Source organism: Rousettus aegyptiacus, unplaced genomic scaffold, assembly GCF_014176215.1.
Source record: "Rousettus aegyptiacus isolate mRouAeg1 unplaced genomic scaffold, mRouAeg1.p scaffold_m13_p_12, whole genome shotgun sequence".
Taxonomy (NCBI): Eukaryota; Metazoa; Chordata; class Mammalia; order Chiroptera; family Pteropodidae; genus Rousettus; species Rousettus aegyptiacus.
In genome coordinates, this window is record NW_023416287.1 from 23412440 (window position 1) to 23422289 (window position 9850).

Genomic DNA, 9850 nt, shown 5'->3' on the forward strand with positions numbered 1-9850 from the left:
ACACAGTGGGTTCATCCCATTGCTTCCTCCTCCAACCTCAACATAAGTTTGGTTGATCCAGAGACCCTGCTCCCCACCCCCCTCCAGCTTTATTTAGGCCTGTGGAACTTATTGGCCTCAATCCTTTAGTCCACTGTAGACTATGTATATCTACCCCATGGCTTCATGGTGGGTGAAGCATATTTTTTACTCCTTGATTTCAGTCTGAGCCAAAACTTACTCTGGCCAATAGAAGTGAGTGGACAAGACATAAACAAAGTCTTGAAACATGCTTGCATGGTTGACCTTGCCCTCTTGCATTTCTTCCATTACCTTGCAAAGGACATACTCCAGCTGACTCGCTGATCCAAAGCGGAGGACAGACATGCGGAGCAGACCTGAAACAAACCCACAGCCTGGAATGAAGCCCAGCTGAGTCGAGCCAAAGTCAGCCAGACTTGAACTCACCTGGAGATAAGTGTTTATTGTTGGATGCCATTGTGGTTGCTTGTTAGCTGCAGCAGTAGACTTATCCAAGGCCGATGTCCCAGAACATCATGCACTAAACTTGCTTACCTTTCCTTCTGGTGATGAGAACAATGTCTCGTCTGCTTTGCCTCGTCAGGAAACATTATCTTTTGTTGTTTATTTGAGTCTACAGATGCCAAAGTAAATTTAAAAAAAATAAAAATTCCCAGGCTATTTCTCAATATGTGACACAGCCGCACATATACTTTCAACTCTCACAAATGCTCTGTGAGGTGGGTACTAGTATTCTCATTCCAAATGTGAGAATCAGGCATAGGGACATTAGGAGGTTTGCCTAAGGCATAATAAAAATAAATAAATAGACCTTACCCAAGAGATATACAGATGGAAAATGAGCGTATGAAAAGATGCTCCATATCATGTGTCATCAGAGAAATTGCAAAGTAAAACAATGAACTACCACTACACACCTATTAGAATGGTCAAATACAGAACACTGACAAGACTAAATGCTGGCGAGGATGAGAAGCAAAAGGAGCTCTCATTCACTGCTGGTGGGAATGCAAAATGGCACCACACTTCGGAAGATGGTTTGCCAGTTTCTTACAAAATGAAGCATGTTCCGACCATACAATCCATCAATCATGCTCTTTGGTATTTATCCAGTTGAGCTGAAAATTTATGTCCACACACACACACAAAAACATGCACATGAATGTTTATAGTAGTTTTTTTCATAATTGCCAAAACTTTGAAGCAACTAAGATGTTCTTCAGTAGGTGAATGGATAAGTCAACTGTAGTATACCCAGACAATGGAATATTATTCAAAGAAAATGAGCTATCTACCAAGTCATGAAAAGAAATGAAGGAATCTTAAATGCATGTTTAAGTGAAAGAAGCCAACCTGAAAAGGCTACATTCTGTATGTTTCCAATTATATGATATTCTGGAAAAGACAAAACTATGGAAACTGAAAAGATCAGTGGTTGGCAGTGGCTGGCAGGGTTTGAGGAGAAAGGAATGAGTAGGTGGAACACAGAGGATTTTTTAGGGCAGTGAAAATACTCTGTATGATACCATAATGATGGATAAATGGCACTATACATTTGTACAAATCCATAGAATGTGCAAAACTGAGTGAACTGTAACAAAAACTATAGATTTGGGGTGATGTTCTAATGTAGTTCATCAATTGTAACAAATTGGTGGGACATGTTAATAACAGGAAAGGTTATGCATGTGTGGGGGCAGAAGGCATATGGGAAGTCTCAGTACCATCCTCTCATTTTGCTGTGAACCTAAAACCACTCAAAAAAAGGGGAAGGGGAGAAAATAAAGGACAGAGGTCATTTTACTTATTCCGTTTGCTGGAGCAAGAGCTCAGAAATTCTCTCAAGAATTGTGGCCATAAATGGTAGGCAATTAACTTTTTTTATATATATAAGCAAACATTTTTATTAGACATCTGTGCCACAATATCAGTACATTCTTTCACCAGGTCACTAAAATCAAATCTAATTTTTCAGGGTCCAGTTAATATCCTAGAGCCTTTGGTTTTACCATTGTTTTTCCACTTAACTTTTCTATTATTTTGTCATTTTCCATCTTTGGTTCCCTTTAGGATCTTCTACAGATAAGTTTGTTTTTATTTTCAAAGGGAGATTATAATTTTCATTGATATTTTATTTTTTTTAAGTAGGCACTTAACTTTGACATCCACTTTCCATCACATGAAACTAATGCCCTTGATTCTTTGGTTAACTGATATTTTCAAACTTGAGGCAGGTGGCTCAACATAGTGTGAGTAACTGCATTCATATCCATGTTATTTGTAGGTTGCAAGAGAAGGAATAAAGGATAGGAGAAAAGCTCTTTAACAAATCTTGAACTTTTGTATCCATCTCATTGTAATTAAACGAATCAGATCAAAATTTATCATAAGAAAGATAGATCCTAAAATAAAAGAACTTTTCAGAATTGGGAAAGAGTATGAGGAAAAATGCCAAACAATATTTTTTTTAGTGGCAATGCTTGAAATGTGAAATCTTGAATATGAAATTAAATCTGACTAATAAATTACTTCATAGCTTGATGGTGTTACTCTTAGTCAAATTTTGATAATATGCTTTACTTTTGTTTTCAAATAAACAAGCATAATTTTTTTAAATGAAAAAATTTGGGGGCCAAAGTTTGACAGAAAATCCCAAATAACAGTGGTTTAAATAAAATAGAAGTATATCTCCCTCTCTCTCACTCTTGATCTCTCCCACTCTTGATCCAAGATAGCTGCTTGAGTTCCAACCATTATATCTGTATTCCAGAAAGCAGGATGGAGGAAGAAACAAAGCAGGTCATGCCTTTGTCTTCTAAGGATAATTACTTAAATTGCACATTTCATTTCCGCTTCTACTGTACTAGCTAGAAGTTAGTCATATGGCCTTGTCTTTATTCCAGTAGATGATCTTCCCAGGCAAATATAGGGAGCTCATTACTAAGGAATGGGGGGAGATGAAACCTTGTCTTTAGATGGTACAACCAGGACCCTAATTCTATCGTTCATTCACCTACTGGTATCCCGGCCCCTGGGCCCTTGTCCACCTCCTTGACAGCATCTCTGCAGAGCCTCCTATCTCCTCCAGAGGGCGCCAGAGCGCACTGCTTTCTCGCTTGTATCGTTTCAGTTCTATTGCAACTTCTGAGGTGTGGACAGCTCAGTCCATGGTAGCCTAAGGGAGAGCTTCTGGGACCTGCTCTGGTCAGCCTAGGGGCAGATAACAGCGTGAAGAGCCTGGGGCCTACATAGAGCTGAGTTCAAATGCAGACATTCTCCAGTTATGTGCTCATGGGGAAGTCACTCAACCACTCTGAACCCCTCCGGACATCTTTTATGTAAAGAACTTCCCATAGGGTCTGGAATGTCAGAAGAGCTTTATGAGTGCAGAGTGACAGTGGCTGAAGGCTGTGCTCCCCCTCCGCAGCCCAGGGTGCCCTCCACTCCTATAGTCGCACCCTGGATTTTAACTCATTCGATCACCCCCCACAGCCTGTGGGCTGTCCCTCCGGCTCTCCTCCCCTGATTATGCACCTTGTACTCACTCAGTTATGCTCCCTGAGTTTGAGGGCTCCAGGACTCTTAGGGAGACCAAAGGGCCACCATTGTCCCCAGCCCAGCCACCGGGTCTTTGGGATGACCCCCTGAGGGTCTGACATTGAGGCTACAGGCCCATAGAGGCCTCACAAGGAAATAAAAAGGCCTGAGTTGTGGGTGCTCCATTTCTCCTTCCTGTGTAGGGTCTGAGTGTCCAGTGTGAACGCTTGCAGCCGCAAAGGACCCCATCTGTGAAAAACTGGATAGAGTTAAAAACATTTAAACCACCACATCAACTTTAATTTCAAGATGATGGGCTGCAAACATGTCCCTACCACCCCTAGCTCCTCAAATGTACCAAATTACAGAAAAGAAAGGGAAAAGGAAATAATTCCATAGGAGGACTGAGAACAGAAAGTCTGGGGGAACATCAACTGTCCAGGAATTTTGATTTACTTCTAGGAGACAGAAAAAGGGTAGATTGCAATGAGAAACAAATGTGGGCAGAGGAAACCCTAGCTGAAGCATGCTTGAGATAAAGCTGCCTGAGATGCTGAAGCAGGTATGAAGAGCAAGAGTAGACTCTCTATGGGGGACAACACACTTCAAGGCGATGGCAGGAGGCATATGGACCTTTCCATCCCCAACTGCTAATGGTCCAGGACACAGGAAGTACCCTACATCAATGCCAATACCAACCAGCTCTGCCCTTCATTCATAAAGACAAATTGGTCACTAGGTATTACCAGATAGCTGAGGAAAACAAAACAAAACAAAACAAGAAAAAGAGAAAGATTAAGAAAAGAATAGCGAATAGCTATTGGTTGCTTACCGTGGGTCTGGTATTCTAAGTGTTTTACATACATTAACTAATTTAATGCCTGACCCTCTGTGCTATTGTTATCTCCACTTTACAGGAAACCATATCACAGAAGGTAACACAACTTGGATGAGGTTTGCACAGCTAGTGAAGGGCAGAGAGATGGAATCTGAACCCAGGCAGCCTGTTTCCTGCATTGAACTCTGAATTAGTCAGCATACTGCCTCTTTAATAAATGAAATGAAAGGTGAACAAACTGATTCCAGAGGAAAAATATAATTGAAAGAATAGAAGAGAGCTTATAAAAAGGAAGACTCAAACGTTATTACATGTGTAAAACAAAAAGAGGCAGCTATAAAAATAAGGCAAGAGGTCTTGGAAATTTAAGATAGAATCACTAAAATAAAAAGAAATTCAATAGAAAGGAGTGTGAACCTCTGTGGTTTGGGCTTCCAAAATGAATTCACTCTTCTTTTGGTAAAAAATACTCTGATCACCCTGCTGTATTCTCAAACATTGTAGATTGGGTGAAATTAACACTCCTTCTGCCATTTGTTATATAAGAGGTGGCAGTCCATCATGAATAGCCAGGGGATGGAGATGACACTGAGGGCAGAGGAAAGATATACAATGACCCTAGGTCCTTGATGACATCATTAGAGGCCCTGGATCAAGCCTTACCTGAAGCTAAAGGAGCAAGTGCTTCTCTCTCTCAATATCCTCTGATTGAATCTCATAGAAAGATTTCAGTCACCCATGCCTCGGTTGTTTGTCCATCCCTCAGATGAGTCACCATCAAGGTAAACTGCCAGACTTTGCATACAAGCCCACCACAGAAGTCACTGCAATTAGAAAAAACTCAGGGAGTAGCAGTTCACCAAAAGAAAGTGGAAGTAAAAGGAATTCTGGATAAACACAACAGCTACCACATCTCACAAAGGGCCCAGACATGAGAAAGTGTGTACGGCAAGTAGACTTTGGTCATATAATGGAGGTGACATCTGCTTCTTCTCTCAGAAAAAAAAAAAAAGAAAGGCAATTAGAAAACCAGAAACAACAAAATCTGTTCCAGACACTGAATATAAAGCAAACACATGTGAGGCATGATTTTGAGCAATTAGTGAAGTGTAAGAAAAGAGACTGTACTTGACCTTAACATTTGAGACAGTAAATATTCTCCTTAGAGAAGCAGAGGGTGGAAGAGATGGCATTATACTTCCTTCTCAAAGGAGCTCTCTCATGACTTGGTTCTGCAGTAAATAATGTTCATATAATCATAAGATTGGTTAGTTCTCAGTTTTCAGAATCAAATTAACATTTAAAAATGGGAGATTGAGATTTAATTATAATTACAGAACAGAAAGTAAGTGTTACAAACTTTGACTTTGGGAATGTAAAGATAAAACCAACAGAAATTAGAAGGAGGTGGTGAAGGAAGGTGGCAGATGGCATAGAGGGGTTAATTGTCCATATACAGCGGCGAGGCTCAAGAAAGTCTGTCTGCAATCAATGGAAGAGGAACTAAATTTTAAATATAGAATGTTTAGAACTCTAGATAATGCCAACACAAGACCGCAACAATGATAAAGCTAACACAACTGAGCAAGTAGGCATGAGGGAACTTGAGAGATGGTATGGTTTGAATGCTTGCTTTAATGATGAGGTATCAGTTAGATGCTCTCTTGAGTTACTAAATTGAGAAACAGAAGTAAAGCATATTATTTAAAACTGTGATGTTAAAACTCCAGAATCACTAAAAACTGGAAGAAGTTCTGAGAAGAACTTGAAGAACTGGATGAAGGGAGTTTTGCTTTTTGTTTCATCCCATTCTGTAGTGGCTGAATTCCTTTACCAACATATATTATACTGTATCAATAGTATCCCACCCACCAATTGGGCTCTACCTCCTATGTGTATGGGGAAGGTTGACATTCCTTCTCATCTCTTTCTAGTTTGTCTTCCTGTACTGTAAAGACCGGAAAACTCAAATTACTTTTCCCAGACTCCTTTCCAGCTACCTTAATGCCACCATATCATCAAGCCATAATTAATTTCCTACTTTACCAAACTGGTCAAATAATAGTTTCTCCCTAAAATCTGGAACCGGAACTAAAAGACACTATTTGGCATCTGCTTGTGGCTGGAATGAAGGGCAAATAAATTCAGGAGCTGTGGAATGATTACATGCAGGGGGAAGAGAAAATAAATAAAAGGCAATCTGTTAAGAGAATGAAAAGCAACCAAAGGCTGGGAAAAATATTTGCAAAACACATATCTGATAAAGGACTTGTATTCAAAATATTCAAAGAACTCTTAAAACTCAACAATAAGAAATCAAACAATTCCATTTTAAAAAAATGGGCAAAAGAGCTAAAGAGATACCTCACCAAAGAAGATATACAGATGGCAAATAAGGATATAAAAAGATGCACCACATCGTATGTCACTGAGGAAATGCGAATTAAAACAACAATGAGATATCACTACATGCCTATTAGAATGGCCAAAATCCAGAACGCTGACAACACCAAATGCTGACAAGGATGTAGAGCAACAGGAACTCTCATTCATTGCTGGTGAGAATGCAAAATGGTACAATCACCCTGGGAGATAGTTTGGTGGTTTCTTACAAAGCTAAACATAGTCTTGCCATATGATCCAGCAATCCAGCTCCTAGATATTTACCCAGTTGAGTTGGAAATTTATGTCTACACAAAACCTTATATATGCATGTGTATAGCAGCTTTATTTATAATTGCCAAAAATTAGAAGCAACCAAGATATCTTTCAGTAGATGAATGAATAAATAACTTGTGTACATATGTACAGTGAAATATAAATCAGTGATTTAAAAAAAAAGAAGAAGAAATGAACTATCAATCCATGAAAAGACACAGAGGGAGCTTAAATGCATATTATTAAGTGAAAGAAGCCAGTCTGAAAAGACTACACACTGTATGATTCCTACCATATGACATTCTGATAAAGGCAAGACTTTAGAGACAGTAAAAAGATCAGTGCCTGCCAGGTGTTTGGGGATGAATAGGTGGAGCACTGGGATTTTCAGAGCAGTGAAACTACTCTGTATGATACTGTAATGGTGAATACACAATACGAATTTGTCAAAACCTATAGATGTACAACACAAAGAGTGAACCTTAATGTAAAATGTGGACTTTAGCGAATAATGTATCGATATTGGTTCATAATTGTAACAAATATGCCACACTAATCCAAGATCTTAACAATGGGGGAACTGTGTGTATGAGAAGATAGATGGGAATTCTTTGTACTATCTGCTCAATATTTTTGTAAATCTAAAACCGTTTTAAAGATAAAATCTATTATTTTTTTTTTTTTTAAAAAGGCAATGTGCATTAAGAGAAGAATATAGCAGATATACAGAGAGCAGCAGAGACAAGGGTCCACGTAGCAACAGAGGGAGGAAAGTGTCCAGGGCTGACAGCTCCCTGGCTGCGGGCATATTCCCACCAGGCTGAGGGTCCTTGTTCCAGCCCCTCGTGAAGCCAGATGCATGCCTCTGCCCTAGGTTCTGTAACACACAAACCCGTATCCTTTCGCTGCTCTAAGTCGTTTTTGTTACTTGTGTAACACTTTTAAAGCCATTATTCAAAGCTCAGGTAATATGATGTCAGAAAAAGTCCAGTCTAGCAACCAAAAAGTAATTTCAGCAGAGGAGGAGGGAGGTAAATGGGATAAAAGGGGTCAAATATGCGGTGACAGAAAGAAACTATGGGCAGTGAGCATACAATGCAAGATATATATGACTCACTGTTGAATTATACACTTGAAACTTACTGGATTTTGTTAACCAATGTCACCATAAAAAAATTTTTTTAAGTAGTTTCAGCAAATTTCAAGTTATGTGTGTTGTTTTTTTTTTTTTTGAATACCACAGAAAGGGATATTTGCAACATCTTATAAAATCCTCTTCTTTACGTCTCTGATCCACTTGCCCACACACCATAGCTGCTCATAAAATTCTCTCTTTAAAAACACCTCAAACAATGTCTCCCAAGTCCCTCTCGTTTTTCCGCAGCCTCCCTACATCTTGATTCTGCACCATAAAAGCCAAGAAGCCTTCTGGGGAGACAGAATCCTCCTGAGATGATGTTGGGAGAGGTGGATGAAACCGAGCGGCACAGCTAGAGTTGTCTTTCACGGGCACAGAGGAAGGGTCTCCGCCCTCTTCTCGTCTCTTTCACACCGCACACTCTGCCTGGGTGACCTAATCCACTCTCACTCTCTTGGCTTCAATTACCGTCTCCTTGAGAATGGCTGCCAAATTTCTACCCACAACCCAAACTCTGCTCAGAGCTCCAGATCCCTGTACCAGCTGCCTAAGCAACATTTCTCCTTGGGGTCGAATCAGATAGGATTACTCTGCTATAAGTAACAGAGACTGAAAATAACAGCGTCCTAAACAAAAGAGTTTCTTTTGCGTTTAAAAATCTGGAAGTACACAGCCCTGGGCTGGCATGGGGATACTGCTCAAGTGCCAGTCTCCTTGCAGGTCACTGTTCTGCCATCACTAGGGTGTGTCCCTCAACCTTATGGTCCAACACAGCGGTTAGAATTCCGGTCATCCCATCTACATTCCAGGCACCGGGGTGGAGAAAAAGCAGAACGAGGAACACGAAACAATGGGCGACCAACAGCAGTGTTTAAAGGCTAGAAGATGCCACCTAACCCTTCTGCTTACATCTCGTTAGCCAGACCTTAGTCACATGGCCACGCCTAGCAGCGAGAAAGGCTGGGAAATCTATTTTGCATGCTGGTGGCCATGTGCATGGCTAAAAAGAGAAGATTCTATTATGAAGAAAAGAATAGATATTGGGGGAGGGGCCAGCCAACATTGTCTACACGGCAACCACACAATCTCTTCCAACTTGAGATGACCGAAATGGAAGCATCATCTCCCTCTAACATTTCCTTTTCCTTGGTACTCCTACACCTTAGCAGAGGGGCAATCCTGTGGGTCAGAGGGGCTGGCAAGGGGAAGTGTCACCCAAGCTAAATGAAGGGATGAGCAGAGGGAGAATCGTGCAATGAAGCTGAACTCCCAGTAGTCTGGAATAGAAACAGAAGGTGCCCAAGAGGAGCAAGTGGGGTTTGGGGTTCCTGAGCAAAGGGTCAGGGTGCCCGCTGAGGTAGGACATAAGGATAGGTCTGCACTGGAAGGCACCAGGGACAACAAACCCACCGCCTCGCCCGGCTGGCTGCCGGGCCTGTCGATTTTACTCTGCCTCCTATTCACTCCACCCTCTGTGACTTTGTCTCGCACTGTTTCCTTCTCCGGGAATGCCCTTCCTGATTCTCCATATAGATAACACTCTCAGTCATCCTTCAGGGCTCAGATTAGGAGTCACCTCCTCCAAGCCTTCTGGATGTCCTTGCTGGGAACTCTAATAACATCACACTGGAGAAGGGGCTGCAAGTCGGTGCAGAGTT